Here is a 15,136-nt window from a genome sequence, read left to right as displayed (position 1 = left end):
GGAGATAACAAAGGGATGGGTGAGAATTTCTGCCACGATGGAGCCCGGGGAGGGGTGAATTTCTCAGCAATTTTGGAGATGGACTGGATGTGGGGTATGAGGACCTCCTCGTCTTCATACAGCACACAAGGGCTGTAGCTCCATCTAGTCCATTGCTCTACTGGACTTCAAGCATCCAGAACCGGGACCGCTGCAGATTCCACTTCCACCACCGTAAATATTTCTCTTCAGTTATTCTAAAGAGACAGAAGTTTGCAAGAACATTTCCTACAGTAAAACATGTGCAGCAAGCAACTTTCCAGCCATGATTCATGGTTGTAATGTGCACCTCTGCTAATAACACAATAGGGTCAAAGTGCTTCAATGAGGCACTTTTAATTACACCAATTCATAGTTAAACATCTTTTTTCTCTGGACTGTTAACCAGCCCCAAGTTTTACTTTTTGAAAAACTTGCATTTATATAGCACCTTTCATGACCACTGGACATCTCAAAATGCTTTACAGCTAATGAAGTACTTTTGGAGTGTAGTCACTGTTGTAATGTGGGAAAAATGGCAGATGATTTGCACACAGCAAGCTCCCACAAACAGCAATGTGATAATGGCCAGATAATCTGTTTTTGTTATGTTGACTGAGGGATAAACATTGGTCAGGACACCTGGGATAACTCCTCTGCTCTTCTTCGAAAGCTGAGGGGGCAAAGAGGGCCGCGGTTTAAAGTCTCATCCGAAAGATGGCGCCTCCGACAGTGCAGCATTCCCTCAGCACGGCACTGGAGTGCCGGCCTAGATTTATAAGCTCAAGTCCCTGGAGTGGGACTTGAACCCACAACCTTGTGACTCAGAGGAGAGTGTGCTACCCACTGAGCCACAGCTGACAGTCAGCCTGAACAACCACCCTTCAGGAAAAGAATGATTGTGTTACACTTCCGTTTATTTTGGCTATCTCATGATGGTGAGTTTTCTTACATCATTGGCAATGGATTCTCATCGATTCAAGTTTGTTTGACAAAGGGAACATGCACACAGTTGAGGTATTGAATGATGTGCCAGTCAAGTTGAAGAGTCAGTCAGTCAGGGTCACCTATTTCTTAAACATACGCATCATTATGTTCCGCGCACCTGCATTTTGTTGCTTGTGTGCAGTGGCCAGAGGTGTCTATAGTTGCCAACTGAATTGCTGCAGTACCCTGGACAAGACTGTACTCCTCACCTCCAGTTCCCACAGACAAGCCACTTTTAAATGTTTGGCTAATTGAAGCTTGTAATTTGCAGGATAAGACTGCAGTCTCTCCATTGTAAGGGAGCCAAGGTCCTCCTGTCACGATCATCAGCAGTAGTTCAGAAAGCTTATAAAATCCTGTGCGAGATTGGTATAATTCCACGATATTTAAGCCAAAATCAATACAGGCATATTTGGTTAGTACAAAAAGGTACTACAAGGTCTTCACAATCATAAGCTTTCCGGAAGATTCTCTAGAACCACCCCCTCGGCCACAGCAGAGACTGTAGGGCACTGTAACCATATCCCTGCTATCCTTCTTCTGAGGCAGTCCCCCAAAGTCAAGGATGACTTGCTTCAGCACCTATATTATGGGTTCGAAGGTGACTGATGAGACCAATGCGGGATCCGCAAACTCTGCCACAGGTGGGATGGGTGGTGGTTGAAAGGACGGGTGGGTGGGGTGCTTGGTTTGTCGTACGCTCCTTCCGCTGCTTTTCGGAAGCACGCAAAAGCTAAGCACAAAGAGACTCGAAGTGTTCAGCGCCTTCTCGAATGCTTCTCCTCCAATTCGAGCCGTCTCGGGCCAGGGATTCCCAAGAGTTGATGAGCAGGTTACATTTTTTCCAAGGAGGTTTTGAGGACGTCCTTGAAGCGTTTTCTCTGCCCTCCTGGGGCTCGCTTGCCTTGACGGAGCTCGGAGTAGAGTGCTTGTTTCGGGAGTCTCGCATCGGGCATGTGGACAATGTGGCCCGTCCATTGGAGCTGATTGCGTGTAATCAATGCCTCAATGCTGGCCTGAATTATCCACAGGGATTTCAGCAGATAAGACAAGCTGGTATTTGATCATTTTATTGTTGATTAAAAAATCTCAAGGACCCTGTTTTAGGCAGCAGCACTCTCACCTCTGAAGCAGAAAGTTGTCGATTCAAGTCCCACTACAGACGTTCTCTCAGCTGATGCTGCAGTGCAGTACTGAGAGAGAGTGCTACATTGTCAAAGGTCTGGAAATTAAACGTTAAGCCAAGTTCCTATCTGCCTGCTCAGGTGGATTACCTAGTAGTACTCCATCAGCAAGAAGTCCTTCCAGTGTCGTGCCCAACATTTATCCCTCAATCGTCAACAAAAATAGATTATCTGGTCATTTATTTGCTATTTGTGAGTTCTTGTGTGTGGCGATGGGCTGTCGCATTTGCCTACATATTACGCACTGCAGTTCAAAAGTAATACACTGGTTGTAAAGCACTTTTGGATGTCCAGAATGATGTGAAAGGTGCTGTATAAATATACTTTTTTTTTTCTTTTCCTTTTCCTGGAAATTACAGTCCCAAGCACAAAATATATTGGAAACATGTTGAAATGTACCACTCTGTTTTTGTCTGAGACGCGCCTTCTCTTCCACATTTAGTTACACTCTGAAATCGACATTTCAATAAACAACTGTGGCACTGGCATTAGCCTGTCATTTTTCTGCTGAAATATATCTACATGTGCAGCGAAAACAGGTTTGGGTCTTCGTTATCATTACAGTCGTTAGGAAAGAGAAAGTAGAGGTTTAGGTTAACTGCCACTTATACTTTTGTTACAACATTGTTCACTGCTGTTCTTTCCCAACAAACAAATCATTTTGAGTGCAACTAATACAGAGCTCACATTACATAGCACAGGGGCGGATGTACAGAACTTGTTTCTAATACAGGTTAGACTTCCCTTATCCGGCACTACCCTTCGTCCGAGCTGATTCTGGTGGCCGGGGGCGCACGCGCAGAACGCGGCTGACCTCCACCTCGACGCTGGGGCCCGTTGACACTCGGCTCGCTAGGGGCCGCCGGCACTTTGGGCCTGCCCCAGCACCGACCTCCTCCCCTGGGCTGACCTCCCTTTTACAGCAAAATTCCTTCTTCGGCACAGGCCAGGTCCCGAGGGTGCCAGATAAGGAGGTTCAACCTGTAGCGAGATCACTGTAGACCACATTTATTCAGGGGTACCATTACAGTTGAGGTCCGCACTTCATGAATTCCAATTTTGCAAATGACTTTGATACAAATGACAGAGGTGGCAGGTTATAGTGGGCTGCAGTCTCATCACAGAAACTCAGAAATCACTTATGACATGTTAAAATAACTGTGGAACACGATAAAACTAAACCAAAATATTTAATATACTTTGCATTACATAGTGCCTAAAATCGTCTACTTCTAGATGCTGCAGGCTAAAAGCACTTGGTGTGTAATTTTCCTAGTCCCACTAAGTTAAAGCGCGAATAGGTATGCATGACTTGCTCACTCATCAAGATAACATGATGATATTGTGTATTTGTTTCATGGGTTCTTTGCTTAAGAATTCACACATTTGCTGTAAAGAACTAGCTGATTTATTAGCAAAGATTTAATAATCAAACTGAACTCCACCAGTTCAGCCACCAGGTTCACAACTGCACACCTCATCGTGGAGAACCTGAACTCAATTAACTGGGTTTTTGTGAACATCACATGACTGGCTAAGCCACTCTCAATGCAACAGCTCTACAATTATTTTAGTGTTAAACCATAAATCAAGTGCCCCCTTATTAACGGGTGTCACTAAAACCAACAATTAAACCAATTAACGTTTTACCAGAACTTAAATCAAATTTAAATTTGGTTGCCGGGAGCGATGATGCACTCCAGTCCCTCCGGTGCCCACCTCTCGCGAAAGGCAGCAAGCGTACCGATGGACACCACGTGCTCCATCTCCAGGGACATCCTGGCTCCAATGTACCCGTAGCAGAGAGGCAGGCAGTCGGGCTGAACGACCCCCTCGACTGTCTGGACCAGTTAATGGCCCCCTTGGCCATGTCCATGAGCAATCCTATGAGGAGGCCTTCCGACCTGCCCGCTCCCCTCCGCACAGGGTACCCAAAGATCAGGAAAGCGAGACTGCAACAGCTCTACAACTCTTAGTAACTGCACACCAGAACCAGGTGTCTTTCACTTGGTTGTCCCAAATTTTCAGCAGCTGGGACAACAAAAATTCAGCTTTTACCAAGATTTGAACATGGATCGTTAAATTCAAAGTCCAGAGTGCTCACCATTACACCATCGAACCAACGCAACAGCTCTACAAACCTGTGAGCGTACTCACAGGTGCATATATTACAGTTACAGGAGCCTTGTGCTCTTTACTGAATCTTATGAAAATTGTTCATTAAAAAAAGTCAACTCTTGTGCTTGAAAGTTACTTTACATTAAAATAAACCTTTATCTGACAGTAAAGTGTAACGTTTTGGCGATCTGATTAGAATAGATTGAGTATGCAACACTGATCATCACAGCCCTCAATCCACTCACTGGACAAGAATGGCTCTGTCCAAATCAGCAGGATAGCACCTGTTACTTAGAAATCCGCAAATGACCGGTAATGTAGGAGGAGAGTTGTATTCTACACAAAAATCAGAGTTTAAATGGCTCACGTCATTAAATCAGCTCATTAGATTGTTGTACTGCTTGAAGTCTCCTACTATTATATGCTTATAGTGTCAGCTGTGGCTCAGTGGGGAACACTCTCACCTCAGTCAGAAGGTTGCAGGTTCAAGTCCCACTCCAGGAACTTGAGCTCAAAAAAAAACTCTTGGCTGACGTTCCAGTGCAGTGCTGAGGGAGTGCTGCACGGTCGTTGGTGCTGTCTTCCAGAAGAGACGTTAAACCGACTTTTATCAGGTGGACGTAAAAGATCCCATGGCACTGTTTCAAACAAGAGCAGGGGAGTTATCCCCAGTGTCCTGGCCAATATTTATCCCTCAATCAACATTACAAAAAACCAGATTATCTGGTCATTATACACTGTTGTTTGTGGAAGCTTGCTGTGCATGAATTGGCTGCCGCGTTTCCTACATTACAATAATGACTACGCTCCAAAAGTACTTCATTGGCTGTAAAGCACTTTGAGACATTCGGTGGTCATGAAAGGCACTATATAAATCCAAGTCTTTCTTTCTTTGAAAAGGAGACATTTACTGGGCTTTGGGGAAAGAGCAGGGAAGTGGGACTAATTGGATCGCTCTTTCAAAGAGCTGGCACAGACACGATGGACTGACCGGCCTCCTCCTGTGCAATACTATTTTTTTTCCCCAATTGCAGAACACGTAGTGTTGTTTTACCATACGGCCTCAAAACTGAAACGGTACAGCACGTCAATCAGCATCTGAGAGAATGACAGGCGAGCAAATCGAGTGACACCCGTCAGCAGCTTCCACAGCAGGGTATTCCCCAGTCGGTGCACTTTCAGATGCTGACCAGCCTGCTGCACGTGTTCCAAAGATTCCTTGGGCTAGACGTCCCACTTTGCTGGATGTTCCAGCAATGTACGATGTCTCAGCCTTGCCGGTCGCTGGGACATAGCCCATTTTGTGGATCGGATTTTCCACTCGGCGATAGGCCAGCTATGTGAAATGGGCGATGCGAAAGGTCGGCGATGTGAGGTGCACCCAGCGAACAGCCAGCGATGTGGAAGGCAAAAGCTTCCCGAGCAACGAGCTTCTGCGCATGCATGTTTTTTTTTTTGCTGACTGGCTTTCCCGTGTTTCAGTAAGTCAGGGGTGATCCACACATGCACAGAAGGAGGGGCAGAGAGGATAGAGAGAGAGGAGGAAGGCAGAGACGAAAGAGAAAGAGGGGAGAGATCAACAAAAAAAAAAGTGATAAGCAAATATAATAGAAATATATACTTTGACAAACTTTTAAACTTTATAAAAAAGTTTTAAAAAAATGTCAGGAAGCTGAGTGGAAGGAAGAGGGCAAAGCCCTTTAGTGTTGAGGCCAATGAGGCCCTAGTCAGAGGTGCATTCTTGGTGGGGACAATTGACTCTGGATGCGCACGGGAAATCCCCACCCAGTTTTTATAGGAAAATTTGGGCTGAGATCGCGGACGTGGTGTCCTCCGCATCCCATGAGGCGAGGGAGTCGGACCAGTGCCGCAAACACTGGAACAGCTTGGTAGCTGCAGCAAGAGTAAGTTGCATTTGTTGCAGTAAGTTGTACTGATGCAAATTTTAATTATAATAATGAATCACCTATATTGAATTTAAGTTTGTCATTCAGAAATGTATTACATAAACTCCATATTAAGATCCGGACAGGGCTCTGAACCTGGGACTATGTAGAGGGAGCTTTACTCTGTAAATAACCCCATGCTGCAGCTGCCATGGGAGTGTTTGATGGGATGGAAGTCTCTCTGGCTGCTGCAGTAGAGAGAGATGTATATGTGTCAAGCTGCAGCATGTAACGTTTTAAACTGTTGTGACTTCATGATACTACCTAGTCAATTAGCTTATGCTATGCTCTTTTCTCGTTTGCAGAAGATGATATCTAGCAACCGTGCAGAGCAGAGACGCACCTGGGATTGGGGGGTTGGGGGGGGGGGAAAAGAGGTGGGGGACGATGGCTAGATCGCCAGGCTGATTGTCCTCCCAGAGGTCCTCACAAGTCTCCTCTTCGCCGGCTGGTTCTTCCATCTCCCCTCCTTCTGGAGGTGGACCTGCAGCCCCATTTGACATTTGTTGTCCCCTCCTGATAGCTAGGTTATGCAGCATGCAACACACCACATAAACTCAGCGACCTGGTCAGGGTGGTACTGTAGGCTGCCACCAGAGTGGTCCAGGCATCTTAAGCGCTGTTTTAGGACTCCAACTATCTTTTCGACGATGTTGCGTGTCGCTATGTGGCTTTCATTGAAACGTTTCTCTGCTTCAGTGACAGGATTACGCAGTGGGGTCATCAGCCAACTGGCAAGGCCATATCCCTTATCCCCCAGCATCCAGCCGTGACCTTCTGGCTGATTGACAAACAAGTCAGGGATAGCACTCTCACGTAGGATGTGCGCATCATGGATGCTGCCAGGAAATGTAGTATTTACGGTCATGATTATTTGGTTGTGGTCGACAACAAGCTGCACATTCGGGGAATGGAATCCCTTTCTGTTACGAAACACCTCCGCGTTCTGGGCAATGTGCGTGCAGTCTATTGCTCCCTACACCTTGGGAAAGTTTGCTATTCGAGAAACCCAAAGCCTTCCCACTCTGTCTCCCTGGTCATAGGAAAGCTTATAAAGTCCATCCTGCGAGCGCAAAGGGCTTCAGTCACCTGCCGAATGCAGCAATGTGTGGTGTGCTGAGAGATACCATAATGTTGCCAGCTGAAGCCTGAAAGGATCCCGATGCGTAGAAGGATAGTGCCGCCGTAACCTTTACCTCAACCGGCAGTGCGGTTCTGATGGTGCTGGTAGGCTGCAGATCCCCCTTGATGAACTGGCATATCTCATCGATGACCTCCTTCCAAAGCGCAGCCTCCTAAGACACACATTTTCAGACAAGTTGAGGTAAGATTGCGTTTCTTTGTACCTTCGTTGGTTGTACGCTCGCCTCCTCTGTCTCTGTCTATGCATTACTCTGCCACCTCTTGAATTGATCCCTCAGAAACCAGCGTGAGAGCAGTTACGAGTAATGGCACAGAAAGCATAGGCCCCATCACTATCAATAATTATTTTCACTTGCTATAAATGCACTTCTCAGTTAAAAAATGCCTTATCCAGCAAGCTATTAGTACAATTAAGTATTGGTATAAATCTGAGTGGATATATTTGTAAAGGACCCTTAAATAACTCACAAATATATAAGCTCGAGTTTTTTAGCTGCCTCCTCTCTTCCTCCGAAATTCAAAATGGCGTCCGTAGTGCCCAGTTCGGTGAGGAAGGCCCGGGAAAAGCAACTATTATCCAGCGATGTTCTCGGCGAGCAATCAGCCCGGCGACGTGACGGCGATGTGCCGGAAGTTCAACTCGGCGATGTGTGGGCGATCACCTCAGTGATCAGCTCGGTTAAGTGAGCGGAAACGTGGGGGCTTAATTTTCTGCCGATGTTCCAGCCCGAGTTTCCATTTTTTTGCTCAAAATGGGCGATAGACGTTCCGTTTTGGGCGATATATGGGCGATGTGAAGTGGAAAGTTTCGCCCCTAGATTTTATATTTCTCAGTTCTTGCAGATTTGAGTTTTGGTTTCCACATTACCTCAGCTCCCCGTGGACCAACAATCAGTGATTTTAAGCATTTAAAATGACACAATACAAAAAGGAAAAAAATCCACAAGATCCCATCAGAAGGCCACATTACGGCTACTCGCTTCACGAAAGACTCCACGAGGAATCTGTTCTTTTATGGAAGCAGTTAATAAAACTGTGATTTAATCACAATGCTGAAATTGCATCACAAACCACAGTCGCAATGCTCGAGCAGCTTGAGTCTGTTAACTGAACCTTAACATTAGATTATTGCCTTTGACTCAATTACAATTACCCAGTATCATTTATATGTACCAGAAATTGAATTTTCAATTGAATCCTTTTTTTTGCCAGTGTTTTTTTTCATGTGGTTGGTTAGTTGTCAACCTTGTGTGGACTGGAAGTAGCAAATGTCAAAGGTCAATTCCAATTTTACTCTGCAGTGCCTCAAGATATATGGGGCCCAAATTTCCCCCTCCGGTTTTTTCGGCACACTTACCCAAGTTGCATCGACTTCCTGCTCCCAAAATGGCGCCGAAAATGTAGCTCCGTAGTCTCCCCGCTCCTTGGACCATCCTAAGCCTTGGCGTGCCGTAGCAAAAGCAGTGGGGGGGGTGGGGGAGTGCAGGTGGAGCTCGGGCCGTGCTGCTGAAACAGAGCCGACAGCTGCGCGCATGCACAGTGGAGTCTGCGCACATGCGCAGTCGCTCCTCACCCTTCCAGCGCGTCCTGGCTCCGGACCCGATGCTCACCGCCCCTATCCCTGGCCGAGTGGCCGGCCGCTGCCTTCCTGCGCTGAGAGCTACAAGAAACAGGTTGGTGCGGGGAGACTTTTGATGGCCTGGGGCGGGGGAGGGAGGAGGAGAATGGAAACATCGCTCGGCTTAATTTGTTTTAGGGAGATACCTGTACAGGTAAAAAAGTGATTGTGAACGAGACCTGTAAAAATGTGCAAAGTAATGAGTGACATGAAAAAAGCCCTGTACATGTAAGTAGTTGCTTGTGTTGTTTAAACTACTGTGATTGTGTGTTTGCAGAGTTCCTTCATTTTCTTTTAATCTTTCATTAAAACTTTGTAAGTCTTGGTGTTTTAGAATGTGCTGATTTCTTAACTCCCCGCAAGGGTTTTCTGTGCGGCCACAAGTGGCCACATACGCTGGCCTAAGTTAGTTTGGAGCAACTATTAGCTGTCCAAATTGGCGTAAATGGCCAAAACAGGCGTAGGTGGCTGGTAACGCCCCCTTTTGAAAAAAACTAAACTAAACAAAATCCTAACTAACTCACTTAAACTGGCACAAATTAAATGTGCAAATGGGGATTTTTAAGATACTCCAGAAAAATCAAGTTACTCCAAAAAAAATATGCAGCAACTCCTGGGGAAATTTGGGCCCATGGGATCCAGTAGCCAGAACTCCAGTATGCTTTCCACAACAGATAAGAACAATGTCTCTCTGGTATTCAATATTTTGGAGAGTGGGGTAAAAAGGTCCCACGTAAACAGTAAAACTAGAGAGAAGAGGATTCAGGTAGTATCCCGATCTCCTCTTTACACCAAAAGTAAAATAAAAGTCATGTGCGCTGACTTGCCAGAATTTCTGTTACACCAAGAACAAAAGGTGGCCCATCCCATTCTGCCGAAAATAATTCTCGTTTCCAAATTTTCAGGCCCGTCACATTCCACACAAAACTAAATGCAGCTGCGCGGGAGATCGCCTGCCAACTAAACCTCGGCCCTGGCCTCCCACGTGGCCAGGGTGTCCCCTCAAGTCACCACTGCTCTTGGAGCCAAGCACCAGCCACCAACAGCAGTGCTGCAGAGTCAAGGGACCGACACACAGGAATCGGTGACCAGAGCCACAGGAGATGCACTCGTGTTCGAAAATATGGTGCAGAGAAAGTGCAGAATGCTTCCCACGCAACTTACTTGGAGTTTTTCAACAGAATAAGGAAAAAGATTTATAGCCCCATTATCCCAGCAACACTGTTTTTAAATACTGTAACAGCTGTCCCACAGATTGACTTCATTTGAGCAGCAAGTGCCACTGTTTATAATCACACAAATACATAATTCCACTCAGTTCCTTCTGATTCAAGTACTTGAAAGGCTGCAATCAAAACAATTTATTTGTGGTAAGACAGATTCATTTGTAAAACATACACGTTATATTTGGCCTCTTCTATGTATTACAACTTAAAATAAAAACCCTTTGGCAATAAGTCACAGCATGACAACGCATTATAGGAGAATGCGTTCCAGCAAGTAGTTCAGTGCTTTAGTTTGAAACGGGACCCTATTATCAAAGATAGATTGCACACCAAATGTACATGAAGTGAACTATGAAATTAAGCAGCCAGATAAAATGAAATGGAATTAAATCAAAGGAAAAGAAACTTATACAAAGACTGAAGTCAAAAATTATTCATGAAGACTGGGTTGCAAAAGCATTTCCATATTAAATTGAGGATCGTTGTCGGTAACAGAACAACTTCGAAAGATATTCCATGCCATTTTCAGTGGATCTTCAGTGCAAAATTGGGGCAAGTAATGGCCAGAAAAATGGTGCGTGAGCAGTTCACCCCAAAAGTAATCCCTCAAATTTCCACATGCTTGTTGAGCGACCTGCCAAACCCCAATTAGCATCCATTATAATAGTAGCCACTGGCACCGCAGGCACAACTTTCCTGTTCTTATGCTCACAATGCACTTGGGCCAAGTTAGAATGCAAAATACAAGGTAGGGCTGTTGCCAGTCTCAGCTTCGATGGGAAGAATTGAAGAGTTTTTAAATCTGAAGATTGTTGAAAGTTTGAGCAGTGACGATCGCAGCTGATTTCCGACATTAATACACTCCAAAAGTACTTCATTAGCTGCAAAGCGCTTTGAGACGTCCGATGGTCATGAAAGGCGCTATATAAATCCAAATTTTTCTTTCTGGGACTGAGTTTCTGATGCGATTTTTTTTTTGCATTTGGCGTAGATAGCCTTGAACTATCTGTGGAATTTTGAGACCGCCTGGCGGTTTTCACTGCCTAAACAGGGAGTGAGATAATCTGCACTGTGCTCCAGCTCGTGTGCTTCACATGGTTAAAGCCTACTGTGCTCTGCACAACTTGGTTATCCAAAAAGGCCTGGACATGGACATTCCTGGGGACACGGTCCTAGTTGCTTTGGAGGCGGAAGTGCACAATCATCCTGCATGCTCACCCAGGCAGTCAGGGCTTCCGATCACAACTCTTCACTGATGTCTTCTCTTCTGTTCAACACAGGTCTACCTTTGTCACCAGGAGGACGAATCCTAAATCCAGTACTGACCCAGAATATTACAATAATACTCTTTGCTCCAACACGACCATGTCAATAATAATGACCTGACTGAATAAGTCAAACATAAGATAAGTGCACCCTTTCCTGAATGAATAATTCCATGAACAGAGCACCACATAAGTGTGCATTCTTTTTTAATACGACAAACTCCAAGGTGGACAGAAGCCAACTTCTTTCCCAACAGTGTACTTGGCGTGGATGTCTCGACGTGCCTTTCTTTCACCTGTTCTAATGCTTCTCCCAGGTGCAACCCGAGGGCCAGGTATTCCAGAAGGACGAGTTGCTCCTGTGCTGCAAAGATTGAGGCATCTCTCCTCGCATTGCAGCCTGCTCTTGGCTGCATCTCCAGAGCTTTTCCATGGGCAACCTCCTGTCACCTTCTACTTGCCATTGACACATTACTCATGGGAGAAAAGCCACAGGTCTGAGATATACTGAAGGGGTTGCAGCAGGTTAACATGGGGGGGGGGGGGGGGCGGGGAAGGAAGTGTTTAGTCCGGGGACACACACACACACACAACTACAGGCGGTGCTGGGTAACTGTCATCCTCGCTTCTCGGCCTTTTGGCTAAGATCAAGTGGAGTACCTGTTGATTGGGCATTCATATGCAAATCGACTGACTGCAGAAACTCGTTTTTCCAGTTTTGCTGGCTCTGGCCTTTGGCTTGAGCCAGGCGCCAATTGGAGAGAGGAGACAAAATCTGCATGTCGACTAACGATTCGACGGGCCCTTGGGCCTGTCAGGGGGCGGACACGGAGGTCCGCCCGTGCCCCGGACCGGGGCAACGAGAGAATGAAGGCTTCGGCCAAAACTCACAGCGAAAGGAGGAACCTGCAACCCGGATGGCGGCCAACCGAGCGGCGAACCAGGGAGTCCGAAACACCATCCGAGTGACGGTAAAGAAAGTGGAAGGACAGACAATGATCAACCGGGAACTTTTCGTGAAGAAACTCCTGCTGGGAACATGTGGCATGAAACTCGCCGACGTCTTCGCCTTGCAGGACCTCCCGAAGAGAGGTTACTTCGATGTGACCTTCAGAACCGTCACCCTCTGCCTGAAGTTCCTGAAGGGTTTGAAGGAGGCGAGTGAACCGGTGCGCTCAGTGATAACTTGGGAGCCGCTGTTCACCCTCCCGTCGCAGCGAAGACGCACTATCACAGTGCAAATGTTCGACCCACACATCCCCGTCATCGATGTGCTGACTTTCCTCAACAGGTTTGTCGATGGGGCAGGAAGCAGCAGTGACGTGAAAGACGGGTACGGAATATGGACCAGCAAGCGCCAGATCCAGGCCACCTTGAGGGTGGACGCCAGCGGAACCATCCTGCACCCACCCTCCTGCTTTTCCATCGGAGGAAGCCGGGGCTACATGGTGTACGCTGGCCAACCCAACGTGTGCCGCACCTGCGGGAAGGCAGGCCATGTGGCGGCAAGCTGCAAGACGGTCATCTGCCGAAACTGCAAGAACGAGGGCCACCAGGCAAAAGACTGCAAGGAGACCAAGTGCTGCAACCTCTGTGGTCTGGCGGGGCACCTTTACAAAAACTGCCCCAAACGCAATCGCAGCTATGCGCAGGCAGCAAAGAACTTTGCACCAGAGGAGGAGGAAGCTGACGAACACAACGCTCCAGAGGAGAGCCACACCCTCCCCCCGACCATGAACTCGGGACAAGACGGCGAGGAAGAGAAGACTGCTACCGCGAGCTGCGAGCCACCAGCAGCCAGCAGCGAACCTCGCCCCCAGAGCACCGAACCCAGAGACGAGCTGACATCAGACGAGGAAGCGGAATGGCAGATAGTCGGGAAAAGGCGCAAGGCCAAGAGGCGACCACCAAGCTCGGCAGAAACCAGCGACGGCAGCTTGTCTGATGAGGAAAAGTGCCACCGCCTGAAGAAGAGGCAATGCGCCATCCCACGGCCACGGAAAAACGGGAGCAGGAAAGCGACCAACACAGCCCTGCCCCAGGAACCAGAGAGCAACAAAGGTCCCAGCGCACACGAGCTCCGGGAAACCGGGAGCGAAGGAGATACCAACGTAGACCAGCCCCGGGATAACGGGAGCAGCGAAGTGTCCAGCACACCCCACCTCCAGAACACCGGGAGCGACGCAGCGGTCGACGCACACCAGCTCGACACCGCCGCGACTGACGAAAAGGGGGAACCACCAACACCAGGCGAGGACACTGCAGAGAACATTGAGGACTTAATCGCAGAACTGCAGCAGACCCCTGGTCAAAACATCCCCACAGCAGAGGACGATGATGACCACGCCACCCCAGGTGCAGTAAATGTTGAATTTGATGTAAATAGTAATAACTTAGACATGCTGGAAATCGCCATTGTAGAATATGAGGCAACTGAAAACGGTTTACCTGAAATTGAAGACGATGTATCTGAACTGCAATGTATGTAAATGTAAAACATAGCGTAAAAATGGATTTAAAAATTGCTAGTATTAACGTGCGTAGCGTGAAATCGACTACGCGATGTGTTTCCACCTTGGAGTACCTCGCCAAGGTCAAAGCGGACCTGCTGTTCTTGCAGGAGTGCGGCCTGCCGCACTTCAGCAGTTACCGGCAGTGGTCACGATGGTGGACCCATGGACCATCCATTTGGTCAGGGGGCAACGACAGCCGAGCTTCCGGCCTGGGCATTCTGCTGCGGGGAGGCCACTTCACCATCACCGAAGTTAAGGAGGTGGTCGGCGGCCGCCTCCTCGTAGCAGATGTAATGTACAAAAACTCCCCTCTCAGGTTAATTAATGTTTACGCTCCAGCTGTGAAGAACGAGAGGCTGGCCCTCTTCCAGCAGCTCCCACTGTTACTGGCAACGTCCAGACCGGTCATTCTGGGTGGTGACTTCAACTGCATCATCGATGCGGCTGGACGATCCAGCAGAGCCGACAGCAAACTGGACGCCACGTCCAAACTCCTGATGGACGCGGTAAAAGATGCCAAGCTGTGCGACGTCTTCAGCAAACCTGCAGACGGAGCACCGCGCAGATACACCTGGTCGAGACCAGACGGGTCCGTCCGTTCCAGAATTGACTTCCTGTTTGTGTCCCACACGCTCAAGGTCAGATCCACCGACGTCACGCCGGTGTTCTTCTCTGACCACTGCCTCCTACTGGCTGACTGTCACACGCAGGACAACCAGAAAGTTGGCAGAGGGATATGGAAGCTGAACGTGAAACTGTTGACTCGGGAAAACATTGAGGAACTCAAGAGGGATTACAAAGGTTGGAGAACCGTAAAACCCCTCTGCGATTCCCCGATGCACTGGTGGGAAACAATCAAGACGAACATCAAGAGGTTCTTCATCCTCAAAGGTGTTCAGGAGGCGAGAGGGAGACAGAGGGAATTATCCCGACTCCAGACAAATATGCAAAACCTGCTCCTGCTGCAGTCGATGGGGGTCGATGTCGCGGAGGAACTCGAAGAGGTGAAGGGCCAGCAAGGCTCGCTCTTTGCCTCGGAGTCCTCCAAGATCATCTTCCGATCCAGAGTCCGCTCCGTCGAGCAGGATGAGACGTGTTCGCGTTTCTTCTTCCAAAAG

General features: G+C 47.8%; 1 protein-coding gene and 1 pseudogene across 1 annotated transcript in view; one reads left to right on the top strand and one right to left on the bottom strand.

Annotated features, from left to right (window-relative positions):
* The window catches only part of LOC139226760 (zinc transporter ZIP11-like), an 807,495-nt gene that overhangs the window by 748,327 nt on the left and 44,032 nt on the right, over positions 1-15,136 (bottom strand). The window lies entirely within an intron of this gene.
* On the top strand, positions 12,127-12,266 carry LOC139227338 (U2 spliceosomal RNA; annotated as a pseudogene).

The sequence above is a fragment of the Pristiophorus japonicus genome, chromosome 16, assembly GCF_044704955.1.
Source record: "Pristiophorus japonicus isolate sPriJap1 chromosome 16, sPriJap1.hap1, whole genome shotgun sequence".
Lineage (NCBI taxonomy): Eukaryota > Metazoa > Chordata > Chondrichthyes > Pristiophoridae > Pristiophorus > Pristiophorus japonicus.
Note: the sequence above shows the minus strand (reverse complement) of the source record. Positions and strands in the feature narration are given on the sequence as shown.